Source organism: Bos indicus x Bos taurus, chromosome 6, assembly GCF_003369695.1.
Source record: "Bos indicus x Bos taurus breed Angus x Brahman F1 hybrid chromosome 6, Bos_hybrid_MaternalHap_v2.0, whole genome shotgun sequence".
NCBI lineage: Eukaryota > Metazoa > Chordata > Mammalia > Artiodactyla > Bovidae > Bos > Bos indicus x Bos taurus.
The window spans coordinates 99,753,430-99,768,249 of NC_040081.1; positions in this window are offsets into that span (position 1 = coordinate 99,753,430).

Sequence of the window (14,820 nt, forward strand, 5' to 3'; positions counted from 1 at the left end):
GTCGTGTCCCACTATTTGCGACCCCATGAATCGCAGCATGCCAGGCCTTCCTGTCCATCACCAACTCCCTGAGTTCACTCAGACTCACGTCCATCGAGTCAGTGATACCATCCAGACATCTCATCCTCTGTCGTCCCCTTCTCCTCCTGCCCCCGAACCCTCCCGGCATCAGAGTCTTTTCCAATGAGTCAACTTTTCGCATGAGGTGGCCAAAGTACTGGAGTTTCAGCTTTAGCATCATTCCTTCCAAAGAAATCCCAGGGCTGATCTCCTTCAGAATGGACTGGTTTGATCTCCTTGCAGCCCAAGGGATTCTCAAGAGTCTTCTCCAACACCACAGTTCAAAAGCATCAATTATTTGGCGCTCAGTCTTCTTCATAGTCCAACTCTCACATCCATACGTGACCACAGGAAAAACCATAACCTGGACTAGAGGGACCTTTGTTGGCAAAGTAATGTCTCTGCTTTTGAATATGCTATCTAGGTTAGTCATAACTTTCCTTCCAAGGAGTAAGCGTCTTAATTTCATGGCTGCAGTCACCATCTGCAGTGATTTTGGCAGGCTGCAGTCCATGGGGTCACAAAAGAATTGGACATGACTTAGCGACTAAACAACAATCAATAGTGTATATTTGTAAATCACAAATTCCCAGTTCCTCCCACCCCTTCCTTCCCACCTTGGTACCCATCCTTTTGTTCTCTACATCAGCCTCTGTTTCTGCTTTGCAGAAATGCAAATCAAAATTACAATGAGGTATCATCTCACATTGGTCAAATGGCCATCATCCAAAAATCTACAAACAGTAGATGCTGGAGAGAGTATGAAGAAAAGGCAAGCTTCACACACTGTTGATGGGAGTGTAAATTGATACAGCCACTGTGGAGAACAGTATGGACGTTCCTTGGTGGTGGTGGTGGTTTAGTTACTAAATCGTGTCTGACTCTTGTGACCCTATGGACTGTAGCCCACCCGGCTCCTCTGTCCATGGGATTTCCCAGGGAAGAATACTGGAGGGGGTTGCTATTTCCTTCTCTAATGGCAGTTCCTTAATAAACTAAAAATAGAACATGTGTCTTCTTTTAACAGAAAAATGTACTGCTCATCTTCTGTTCAACAACTTTTTAAAGGTTTGATGCAAGATAGCAAGCACAGTGCATGAGTTGCACACGACTTAGTGACTAAACCACCACCACAACAAATACACATCTGGGCTGTGCAGCAGCTTCTCTTGCGTCTTCCCCACCTCATTACACTCACTGGGGTTTTGTAAGAATTCTACTGTGTTTTCAAGGTCTTTTAGAAAAGGAATTGTATCCATGACTTCCTGAAATACTCCGTGTACGTCTATCATTTATTTTGCTGCTGTAGTTTGCTTGTGAAGGATGAAGTGAATGGATTCAAAATGTGGCCCCATTCCAGTGATTTCTCCTTAAATCTTTAGTCTTTAGCCAAAATAATTGCTCTGTTAATGTTTTAATGTAAATATTGTCAGGAAAAAACACTATTTTTTAAAAATTAAAGAGCTCACTGCCAACAGTATGTCTTTTATGATATATCTTCAATTTCATCATGTGCAAAAAGTTAGTTTTTTAAAAAAATTTATTTATTTTAATTAGAGGCTAATTACTTTACAATATTATATTGGTTTTGCCATACATCAGCATGAATCCGCCACGGGTGTACACGTGTTCCCAATCCTGAACCCCTCTCCCACCTCAAAGATGGTAATGATAATCCTATATGCGAGACAGCAAAAAAGTTAGTTTTGATATATCTTGTTTTTGAAACAGAATCTAGTAAGCATAATGAATTATATTAGAAATATTGATATTTCTAATTGATAAATATCAATATTTTCCTCCAGCTTTAGGGAAAACATATCATCATGTGCAGATTGTCATTCCACTTCTTGTTTCTTCCAGTCTTCAGTTGTATGTTCTATGAAAAGTGAAAGTATTAGACACACTGTTGTGTCTGACTTTTTTCACCCCATGGACTGTAGCCTGCCAGGCTCATCTGTCCATAGAATTCTCCAGGCAAGAATACTGGAGTGGGTAGCCATTCCCTCTCCAGGGAATATTCCTGGTCCTGGTATCAAACACAGGTCTCCTGAATTGCAGGCAGAGTCTTTACTGTCTGAGTCACCAACATGTTCTATACATCTTCCAAAATGATTTACTCATAAAAAGACTTATTATTTTGTTTTCATTTTGTGTGGTGTGTGTGTGTGTGTGTGTGTATGTTCTGTCAATTTTTCCCAGAAAAAGAACGAAGATTTCTTAGATAATATGTGGCTTTAAAATTTTTTTCTCATAGTGAGAAACTTCCAAAGGTGGTTTTATGTCTATTGTGTGACTGAGTAATGTTGTAAAATTAAGATGACTTTTAAACATGACTGAAAAAATTATGGAGTTGTGTCTCTATGTTGAGTGTTTAATTTTAAAATGAATTACTAATTGTGATGACATCATACCAAAATTAAAGAAAGTCTCAAAGATTTATTGTTGATGGTAGCAGATATCCTGGTGATTTTAAAAATTTTGGTCTATTTATTAGGTATGATTATGTTATTGTAGTTTTCTGTGGCTGATAAAGAACTCATACAAAGAATGGAAGAAGTATCTTTCTATAGTCCTGATTTTTTCAATGGAGTTGCATAATTTTTATGCTCAATCTATTGTTTTTTTAAAAACTGAAGAAGTTTGATCCACTTGTCACTTTGTGAAGATTAACTTGTTTAAAGCTAGATAATGTGATATATCCATTCACCTAGCCATGGAAATGAATACTGAAAGGTGCGTTTTTGCTTTGAAAGCAAGGTAACACTTTGGGGTCATAGAGTGGTTTCAGTGGTGGCCCTCCAAAATGTATGTCCATCCAGAACTTCAGAATAGGGTATTTGTAGATGTTACTGAAATAAGGATCTAGAGATGAGATCATTTTGGGTTAGTGTTAGTTGCTAGTCTGACTCTTTGCGACCCCATGAACTGTGACCCGCCAGCCTCCTCTGTCCAAGGGATTCTCCAGGCAAGAATACTGGAGTGGGTAGCCATTTTCTTCTCCGAGGGAATCTTCCCAACCCGGGATTGAAACTGGGTCTCCTGCATTACAGGCAGATTTTTTACCATCTGAGCCACCACTCTTCAAAACATTAGTAACTGGATATTATAGTCTATGTATGTAATTTAACTTATCTAAAAATTTTCTATTCTTTAGACCCTCTAGAGTGCAGTTCTTGGGTTGGAGAATGTCAGTATTCTTGTCTGTGGATGCTTTATGTTTAAAAATTCCTACTTTGAGCAGCTATTTTTTTCATTTTTTTAATTAAATTTTTAATTTTGTTTTGGAGTGTAGCTGATTAACAATGTTGTAATAGTTTCAGGTGGACAGCACAGGGACTCAGCCACACACACACATATATATCCATTCTCCGTCAAGCTCCCTTCCCATCCAGGCTGCCAAATAACATTGAGCAGATTTCCCTGTGCTATACAGTAGGTCCTTGTTAGTTATCTGTTTTAAATATAGCAGTGTATACCTGTCCATCCAAAACTCCCTGACTATCCCTTCTCCCCATCCTTCCCTCCAGCAACCCATAAGTTCATTCTCAATCTGTGAGTTTATTTTTGTTTTGTGAGTAAGTTCATGTATATCATATCTTTTTAGATTTCACATATAAGGGATGACATTCAAAATATATACTTCTCTGTCTGACTTGCTCAGTATGACAATCTATAGGTCCATCCAGGTTGTTGCAAACATCCTTATTTTCTTCTTTTGATGGCTGAATAATATTCCATCATGTATGTGTACCACATCTTCTTTATCCATTCCTAAAGTGGACATTTAGGTTGCTTCCATTCTTGGCTATTGTAAATAGTGCTGAACAGCTATGTTTTAAAGGAATCCTCTCATTGTACGTTGATGATTAGGCTTTACAGTTAACTGATAATGTAGCTCATTTCATAAAATCATTGTATTTGCTTTCTGTTATTCATTATGGTAGTGAGATTGTGTGAAATTTATTAATTTTTGAATGCTGCCGGTTAGGTTGATGAGTATTTGGTTGATGAACAGAGAAGTATGGTTCCTATGGGAAATACACCAGACCCTCTATCTTTCAAGAGATCATCATTCCTATCTGCCCTTTATCCCTATGCGATGTTGGACTTTATCAACTCTTTGCTAATAGAATTTGCTTTACTTTTCAATTTTAACACTGATAGCCTGCAGAGTTTCTTTTGATTCTGAATAAACTACTAAGACAATTTACTAATATTTTGTAGTGATATGTCGTCCTTTCACTGAATAAAAAGACCTGTGCTCAGTACAATCTTACAGAGACTGAAAGAACCCTTCATTAGGTCTTTATAATATATTATGTGCCAAGGACTCAGTGGGGAGAAATGAATGGGCTGGTGCTTTGATGCTGTCAGGAGGAAAAGCATATTAATCAATGCCTCCATGAATAACAACTTGCTAATATCATAGTATCATGGCTTAAAATAAACCATCCCACAGGCAGTATGTCTCAAAACAAGCCTCTGTCCTTAACACGATCTTGCTGGGTAAAATTTGTCTTCAAAGGCACTGACAATTCAGTGCCAAAGGGAGTCTTATTATTTTTTTCACTCAGGAGTTTAAAGAAATAACTAAAAGACCAAAGGAAAAACTCCCTTGTGAGGTTAGTTACTTATATGTAACATGGCTAGATTTAAAAGTTCAGGAACAGATTTATTGGATCTTCTAGATCATATGAAAAAATTCTTTGGTATATTTCAGGTATCAAATTCTGTCAGCCCAGACTCAGAGCAATCATCATACATGTATTGAGTTCCACAAAAATTAATACTTTATTCAGTTTCTTGAAAAATGATAAGATGAACAAAAAACAAACAGACATGTCCCAAATCCATACTGCTTATCTTTGTGGTAGAAGCTGAACAATTTTATAGAAGCTGTAATATAGGAGAAATTATTATAGTTCATATTTTGTCCCTTAATAGGTAACTTTCATTCAGTTAATAGTTATCTATTAAGGTCCTACTAGAGCTGGATTCTGTATGTGACACTCAGGACATGACAATTAACAAGAATAAATCCTGCTGCCAGGAATTCACAAGGTAGATAAATGAAGTCATAATTATGTGACAACTGCTATTGACATAGAAAACAAATCTGTCAATACCAAGGAGCAAAGAGGAGGAATTGGAAGATTGGGACTGGTGAGAACTGATAGGAACATACTGCATTGTGGTGACCTAAATGGGAAGGAAATCCAAAAGGCAGGGGATATATGTATATGTATAGCTGATTCACTTTGCTATGTAGTAGGAGCTAACACAACATTGTAAAGCAAGTATACTCCAATAAAATTAATTTTTAAATGACAGCTGCTATTAAAGAAGGGGGCTTCCCTTGTAGCTCAGTTGGTAAAGAATCCACCTACAATGCAGGAGACCTGGGTTCAGTTCCTGGGTTGGCAAGATCCCCTGGAGAAGGAAATGGCAGCCCACTCCAGTATTCCTTCCTGGAAAATCCCATGGACTGTAGCCTGCCAGGCTCCTCTGTCTATGGGGTCACAAGAGTTGGACATGACTTAGTGACTAAACCACCATTAAAGAAGGATGTATGGAGAAACTTTGGAATGGAAGCAAATCCCACTTTGTTGAAGAGAGGTAGGCAGGCAAAGGTCAAGCAATGAGGCTAGAGCAAGCAGTATCTGGCCTAAGTTTTAAATAGAGAAAGTGGAATGACATGAGCAGAGATGTGGAAGGGTGTCTTTCGTCACGTGCAGGGAACTGCATGTATTGGGTAAACCGCAAGTGTAAGTGGGTAAGGTAGGGGAGGTGAGAAAAAGCACGCAGAGTTTGCATGCACCTCTCATAAAGTTCAATTTCAACCACAGGCAATTTGTATACATCCAGGGTTTTAAGCTGGGTGGTATCTTGATCAGTGCAGCCTAGAAAATCAACCACATAGTGGGACAGTAGTGTCTGATGTAGAGAACCTAAAGCCTTTGTTTTGGCTTGCTGTGTCATTTTAAAATAATAATACTGTGAGATTGCGCTCAGCTTACATTGGAAAGAAACTACTGTTTCTCTAACTATTATGGATTGAATTGTGCTCCTCTCAAAATTTATATGTTGAAGCCCTAACCCAGATACCTCAGAATGTGACTGTATACATCTTTAAAGAGACAAGTTAAAATGAGAGCCATTATGGTGGGTCCTAATCCAATCTGAATGGTGTCCCAAGAAGATGAGGAGATTAGAACACATGAGAGACACCAGGAATGCAGAGAAAATCCCACGTGAGCACACAGAGAGAAGGCAGCCATCTGCAAACCAAGGAGAGGGGTCTCAGGGGAAGCCAGCTTTGCTGACACCTTGATCTTGGACCTTCAGTTTCTGAAACTGTGAGAATGAATTTCTGTTGTTTAATCCGCCCTGTCTGTGGTATATTGTCAGGGAAGCCTTATCAGCCTAAAACAGATATCCAATATGGGAGAGTGGAGAAGGGCCTATGACCTTGATTCACCAAGATAAGAATTATGTGGGGGGGTGTCCCTTGTGCCAGTCGTGGGAGGAGAACTCCTGCCTTTTCCCTTCTGTCCTTTCTTTTCTTTTATATCATTTATGTATCAATCAGGAATTCAACCAGACTAATATTCTGATCTGTGTTGAGGGGAGGTAAGAGTGAACACTGTGGTTCAAAGCAAGGGTTTTTGAATGAGGAGGACTTGTGTGCAAATCTCAACTATACCATTTTGAGCAAGTTATGTAATCAGTCTTGTGAACTGATTTAAACCAATTTGATTACTTGCAATTCTTTGGCAAATGTTAATATCCTCCATATTGCCAATTAACAAAAGCTCTGTTAAGTTTTTTTCAAAGATAGATGAAAAAATTAGAGTGTCAGTCTGTAGATTATGGCTTTCAATTAGTCTTGCTATGTGCTAAATAACCTTGCAATATTTGCCCAATTAGGTACTTCAGATGTTTACTAATCACTGTAGGGAATAAAACAAAACTATATATCAAAGCTATATATATATATATATATATATATATATGTATATATCACGTTGTTCAATCTAAAGAATTTTAAGATAAATGAGAAATAATATAAAACTCCCTAAGCTGACTTACCCTACTGTAAAATGGATTAATTTCACCAACACCACATGCATAATTCAAAGATTAAAGTAAATCATGTCTGTAAAGCATTGAGCTCAATTTCTGGCATATAGTTGGAACTTAAAAGTAGTTGGTTATTTTTCCTGCAAGATAACATGAATTAAGTGGTTTTACGAAGAAAATAGCCTCCATTTTGTTGCTAAAGCAATAACTAGGAAATCTGACCTAAGAATTTACTGATTGGTAGCAAGTACTATTTTACCTTACAGATCATATTAGTCAAGGGATTGCTCTGGTCTTGAATGAATTTTTAAATCAAGTATTTGTTACGCTTCTGTTCTTTTTAAATTCAGGGAAACAATTTTTCTTTTAACCTTTACTCATTTCTGCTGCTTCTGCTACTGCTAAGTCACTTCAGTCGTGTCCGACTCTGTGCAACCCCATAGACAGCAGCCCACCAGGCTCCCCCATCCCTGGGATTCTCCAGGCAAAAACACTGGAGTGGGTTGCCATTTCCTTCTCCAATGCATGAAAGTGAAAAGTGAAAGTCGTGTCCGACTCTTAGCAGCCCCATGGACTGCAGCATACTAGGCTCCTCCATCCATGGGATTTTCCAGGCAAGAGTACTGGAGTGGGGTGCCATTGCCTTCTTCATCATTTCTGCTAAGAAGTATAAATTTCTATCCAAATAATGATGAGTGAATGTTTCTATAGATTCAGTTTTGAATTGTGAACAGTTTACACAGTAAGTTTGCCACCTTCATGTAAGAAAGGTGAGAGTTATCGAAAGAACATTTGAGGTTTGATATAGTCTTGTGTCCACTGAACCAGGAGAGCACGGAGCAGCCTATTAAAGTCTATTTTGTTACTGAGGGCATATATAACTTAGGATATTATTTAAACCTCTGAAGATACTTTTTTGATTTGTTCAATTTCCTCTTTTCCCTTCAAATAATTTCTTGATGTCTTGCATGTACAACCGTAAATATTGGGAGAAAAAAATTCAGTGTCATAACTTTCAGAAAAGCTGTATCTACTGTAAAATATCAACTGTTCAATGTAAACTGAGAAAGTCAGTCAAAAATGTGACCATTTGGGCTGTGTGATAATCTGCCCCATATTTGGAAACATTCTAAATGGGATAAGTTGAAAGAAGGGAACTGATATTATTACAACTCAATTTATAAACAATGACTGATCTTTCTCATTTCCAAAACTGTAATTTAAGCAGGAAAACATGTTGCCTTAGCCATTGCAATATCCTTCAGAAATAAGAACAGCTGTTTTGCCAGCAGTGTGGATTCCTTTTTCTATAATGTAAGTAGCATTAGAAAGAAAAGTTTTTTTTTTTCTGATTTCAAAAGGACCAGCTGCTCTGATGTTTTGGGAATATTCCCATATGTTCTGAACAGGAAAAATTAAGTGAAGCCAAACCAAAGACTTTTGACTTCGTAGAAGAGACAAAGCTTTTCAAGACTTTCTCAACCAGAAAGTTTATAATTAGAGTATTAATTTCCTGGAGGGAATTTTTGCTTCTTTGTATAACTTAAAGGACAATATTTTTTAAAAATCCCATCTCTCATAAGATTTTTTTTGGTGCCTAGAATTAATAGTCCAGTGAGCCCAAAATAGATCCTAATGCTTGGGTGAAAAGTTAACTCAAGAGCAACTAGCAATGTATTAAATCATGAATTAGTACAAAAAAATTAGAGTCTTGCAACCCATTAGAGAAATATGTGTATCTGCTTTACAAATGACTAATATTATATTTGTGTTTAAGCTGACTGACACTGCTTTGAAGACATCTGTTTTATGAATACTAACATTTAGACTCCATAAAAAAGAACAAACAGATACTCCTCTCCCAAGAAGCCCCTTGCTGAGACACTTAATGGGCTACAACTTGTGAATCAGCTAGAAGAGCCTGGCTTAAAAACCAACCACCATTCCTCACATCTATAGCATTGGTCTTTCATTAACCGGTAGAGTCTCTGAAGCTTATTTGTGGCAAGAGAGAAATTGCAATCCTTTGGTCCAGATAATTTCCATGAAGTAGGCTAGAAAGTGGATCCATGTGGGTAGATGTGAGCCAGAATTTTCTGATTGGGTTGGGCCTGGAGGTGACCTCTCCACCTGGAAATTTTACACTATCTTGGAACTAATAAATGTGTATGCTCCTTTAAGTTTGATAAGTGGATAACCTGAACTAGTTGTTTGTGTTAAACAAGGAAATTTGGCACAGAAAAAAAAAATAAAGAAATTGCATTTCTTTATCAATTGGTGGGAATGAGGGGCTTCTGGTTTCCAGTTCCAAGGCTCATATTTGTTCTCTAAGCCACCATTTTTAACCCATGCTATTGTATTTCTGTAGTCCCTTTATCTTCTTCAGACTGTTGATCTACAGGACAATTTGTCATACATTAATTTCTATCATTTATGTTGTAAAAACAGTAGGTATATTAATCATACTTTTTGTAAAAATATATACATTCTTCTTCTCTCAGGAACTTCCTTCACTATTACTTGACTCTGATTATTTGAGAATCAAGATCCAAGTGTAAAGAATTTGTCTGTTTGTGCAGTCAAGCACATCATTTAAATCTGATTTAACTTGGGTAAACTGACATCTATTAATTATGTTCTGGACAATATAGTGTAGTGATTAATGATGCTAATTAAAAAATAACATCCACTGACATTTAGAGAATGCTAACAAGTTCCACTTGCTGATCTGTTCTATAATTGTATGTTTTCAATAATCTTTTACAGCAAGTATTTTTAAAAGATGGTTTTTTTGTGTGTGGATCAAGAAACTTAAGCTCAGATACATTAAGTATCTTTCTTAAGGTCACATAGCTAAGAAGAAGGAGACTAGGATTCAAATCCTATGTTGCTAACTCTAGATCCAAAACCTTTGCTATTTTCATTACATCATGCTGCTTTCTTAACTGGACTCTCCTGAGGCACCATGAGGAGGCATGAGCCATTTTTAAAAAAAAAAAAAATTATTTGGAGTATAGTTGCTTTACAATGTTGTTTTAATTTTACTAACTTAATGGACATGAGTTTGAGCAGATTTCGGGAGACAGTGAAGGACAAGGAAGCCTGGTGTGCTGCAGTTCATGGAGTTGCAAAGAACTGGACATGACTTAGAGACTGAATAAGAACATAGTTGCTATGTTGTGTTGGTTTCTACTGTATAGCAAAGTGAAGCAGTTATATGTATACCTGCAGCCTCTTTTTAAAAGATTTCCTTCTCATTTAGGTTGCCACAGAGGCCTGAGTCGAGTTCCCTGAGCTATATATATATATATATGTATATACATATACATACACATATATAGTAGGTTCTTATCAGCTATCTATTTTACACATAGTAGTGTATGTATGTATGGGAGAAGGCAATGGCACCCCACTCCTGTACTCTTGCCTGGAAAATCCCACGGACGGAGGAGCCTGGTAGGCTGCAGTCCATGGGGTTGCTAAGAGTCGGACATGACTTTCACTTTTCACTTTCATGCATTGGAGAAGGAAATGGCAACCTACTCCAGTGTTCTTGCCTGGAGAATCCCAGGGACGGGGGAGCCTGGTAGGCTGCTGTCTATGGGGTTGCACAGAGTCGGACACGACTGAAGCGACTCAGCTGCAGTAGCAGCAGCAGTGTATGTATATCAATACCAATCTCCCAAATGACCCCATCCCCTCTTTCATACCCTGATATCCATAAGTTTGTTCTTAACATTTGTGTCTCTATTTCTGCTTTACAAAAAGTTCATCTGTACCATTTTTCTAGATTCCACACGTAAGTGATATTATATGATATTTGTTTTTCTGACTTACTTCTCTCTGTATGACATTCTCTAGATCTATCCACATCTCTGCAAATGTCACCAAAGGAAACCATAAACAAAATGAAAAGGCAAGGCGTGAGCCATTTTGATTTCATAGATAGCTAATGTCTCCAGTACACTGGGCTTACTTTTCTTCATTTTATACTCGTGCGTTTTTAATCTTCCTCCCTTCTACCACAGGTATCCAGTTCTCTCATGCTGCTCTAGACCTCCCAAGTGTAAAGTTATTAGACTATTTTTCTTGGAGATGGAAACATTTATGGCAATTTTATAAAAACATAGGCAGCAGGAGATACTTACTACAAATGAATGAGTCACAAATTACAGCATTTCCACTTTTGGTTCAGGTTTTAGGAGAACTGGGGACTTGCCTGAAACACTCTGTTGTCTTTTGGTTAATTTCCCACATACAGGGTTGACTGTGGGGGGGTGTGTTTATCTGGAAAGTTAAAGCTGGGCAGGTCCCCTTCCTTGCCGCACCCACACAACCCACTACCCCCAAGTCAGGATGCTCAGTTCCACTGTGGTTCAAGATCCACTAAGCCCTGTGCTTGTGAATGCTTCCTTCATAGTTCAGAACATTGGTTTTTGTTGCTAGTGCTTCTAAAATGGTGATGTGAGTTAGAAAAGCAAGAGTGGGAGCAGATAAAGAATTAAGTCTTCCGGATCCAATGAGATCATTCTTTGCATGAGTATGACTCATGGCTTGTGTTTCCTGTTATGATTTTTCATAGTAAGGGAATTTTGCTGAGATATGCCACATCTAAGTAAGGAATTTACTTAAGGAATTTAGCATCAGTTGTGGATGTGACAGGTGATGGAAGTAATGTCTGATGCTGTAAAGAGCAATCCTGCATAGGAACCTGGAATGTTACGTCCGCAAATCAAGGCAAATTGGAAGGGGTCAAACAGGAGATGGCAAGAATAAACATAGACATTTTAGGAATCAGTGAACTAAAATGGACTGGCATGGGCAAATTTAACTCAAATGACCATTATATCTACTACTGTGGGCAAGAATCCCATAGAAGAAATGGAGTAGCCCTCATAGTCAACAAAAGAGTCTGAAATGCAGTACTCGCATGCAATCTCAAAAATGACAGAGTGATCTCTGTTCGTTTCTAAGGCAAACCATTCAATAGCACAGTAATCCAAGTCTATGCCCCAACCAGTAATGCTGAAGAAGCTGAAGTTGAACAGTTCTATGAAGACCTACAAGACTTTCTAGAACTAACACCCAAAAAAGATGTCCTTTTCATTATAGGGGACTGGAATGTAAAAGTAGGAAGTCAAGAGATACCTGGAATAACAGGCAAATTTGGCCTTGGAGTACAGAATGAAGCAGGGCAAAGTATAATAGAGTTTTACCAGGAGAACACACTGGTCATAGCAAACACCCTCTTCCAACAACACAAGAGAAGACCCTACACATGGATATCATCAGTTGGTCACTACTGAAATCAGATTGATTATATTCTTTGAAGCCAAAGATGGAGAAGCTCTATACAGACCAGGAGCTGACTGTGACTCAGTTCATGAACTCCTTATTGCCAAATTCAGACTTAAATTGAAGAAAGTAGGGAAAACCACTAGACCATTTAGGTATGACCTGAGTCAAATCCCTTACAATTATACAGTGGAAATGAGAAATAGATCCAAGGGATTAGATCTGATAGAGTGCATGATGAACTATGGACTATGAAATATGGAGGTCCGTGACATTGTACAGGAGGCAGTGATCAAGACCATCACCAAGAAAAAGAAATGCAAAATGGCAAAATGGTTGCCTGAGGAGGCCTTACAAATAGCTGAGAAAAGAAAAGAAGCTAAAGGTAAAGGAGAAAATGAAAGATATACCCATTTGAATGCAGAGTTCCAAAGAATAGCAAGGAGAGATAAGCCTTCCTCAGTGATCAATGCAAAGAAATAGAGGAAAACAATACAATGGGAAAGACTAGAGATCTCTTCAAGAAAATTAGAGATACCAAGGGAGCATTTCATGTAAAGATGGGCACAATAAAGGACAGAAATGGTATGGACCTAACAGAAGCAGAAGATATTAAGAGGTGGCAAGAATACACAGAAGAATTATACAGAAAAGATCTTCATGACCCAGATAACCGCGATGGTATGATCTCTCACCTAGAGCTACACACCTTGGAATTCAAAGTCAAGTGGGCCTTAGGAAGCATCACTAAGAACAAAGTTAGTGGAGGTGAAGAAATTCCAGTTGAGCTAGTTCAAATCCTAAAAGATGATGCTGCAAAAGTGCTGCATTCAATATGCAAGCAAATTTGGAAAACTCAGGCCACAGGACTGGAAAAGATCAGTTTTCATTTCAATCCCAAAGAATGGCAATGCTAAAAAATGTTCAAACTACCGCACAATTGCACTCGTCTCACACGCTAGCAAAGTAACGCTCAAAGTTCTCCAAGCCACGCTTCAACAGTACATGAACCATGAACTTCCAGATGTTCAAGCTGGATTCAGAAAAGGCAGAGGAACCAGAGATCAAATTGCCTACATCTGCTGGATCATGGAAAAAGCAAGAGAGTTCCAGAAAAACATCTATTTCTGCTTCATTGACTATGCCAAAGCCTTTGACTGTGTGGATCACAACAAACTGTAAAATTCTTAAAGAGTTGGGAATACCAGACCACCTGACCTGCCTCTTGAGAAATCTGTATTCAGGTCAATAAACAACAGTTAGAACCAGACATGGAACCACAGATGGGTTCCAATTTGGCAAAGGAGTACATCAAGGCTGTATATTATTACCCTGCTTATTTAATTTATATGCAGAGTATATCATGTGAAATGCTGGGCTGGATGAAGCACAAGATGGAATCAAGATTGCCAGGAGAAATATCAATAACCTCAGATATGCAGATGACACCACCCTTATATGTGAAGAACTAAAGAGCCTCTTGATGAAAGTGGAAAAGGAGAGTGAAAAAGTTGGTTTAAAACTCAACATTCAGAAAACTAAGATCATGGCATTTGGTGCCATCACTTCATGGCAAATAGATGGGGAAACAAAGGAAACAGTGACAGACTTTATTTCTTTGGCTCCAAAATCACAGCAGATGGTGACTGTAGCCATGAAATTAAAAGATGCTTGCTCCTTAGAAGAAAAGCTATGACCAACCTAGACAGCATATTGAAAAGCAGAGACATTACCAACAAAGGTCCGTCTAGTCAAGGCTGTGGTTTTTCCAGTGGTCATGTATGGATGTGAGAGGTGGACTATAAAGAAAGCTGAGCACCAAAGAATTGATGCTTTTGAACTGTGGTGTTGGAGAAAACTCTTGAGAGTCCCTGGGACTGCAAGGAGCTTCAACCATTCACTCTTAAAGGAAATCAGTTCTGAATATTCACTGGGAGCACTGATGCTGAAGCTGAAGCTCCAGTACCTTGGCCACCTGATACAAAGAACTGACTCATTCAAAAGACCCTGATGCTGGGAAAGATTGAAGTCAGGAGGAACAGGGGACGACAGAGGATGAGATGGCTGGATGGCATCACTGACAGGACGGACATGAGTTTGAGTAGGCTCCGGGAGTTGGTGATGGACAGGGAGGTCTGGCGTCCTGCAGTCCATGGGGTCACAAATAATTGGACACGACTGAGCAGCTGAATTGAACTGAACTGTATGGGAAGATGCACCCCTCTGGGCTCATTGATTCACTCCTTTCATATGCATCTCACGTGTCTGGGGCCAATCCTGTTTTCTTATTCACCTTGCTTCTTGCATTCCACCAGCTCCTCAGCAGTCAACGTGGGGCAGTGGCAGCATCTGCTGCATCTGTTTGGTGAGCTCTCATTCACA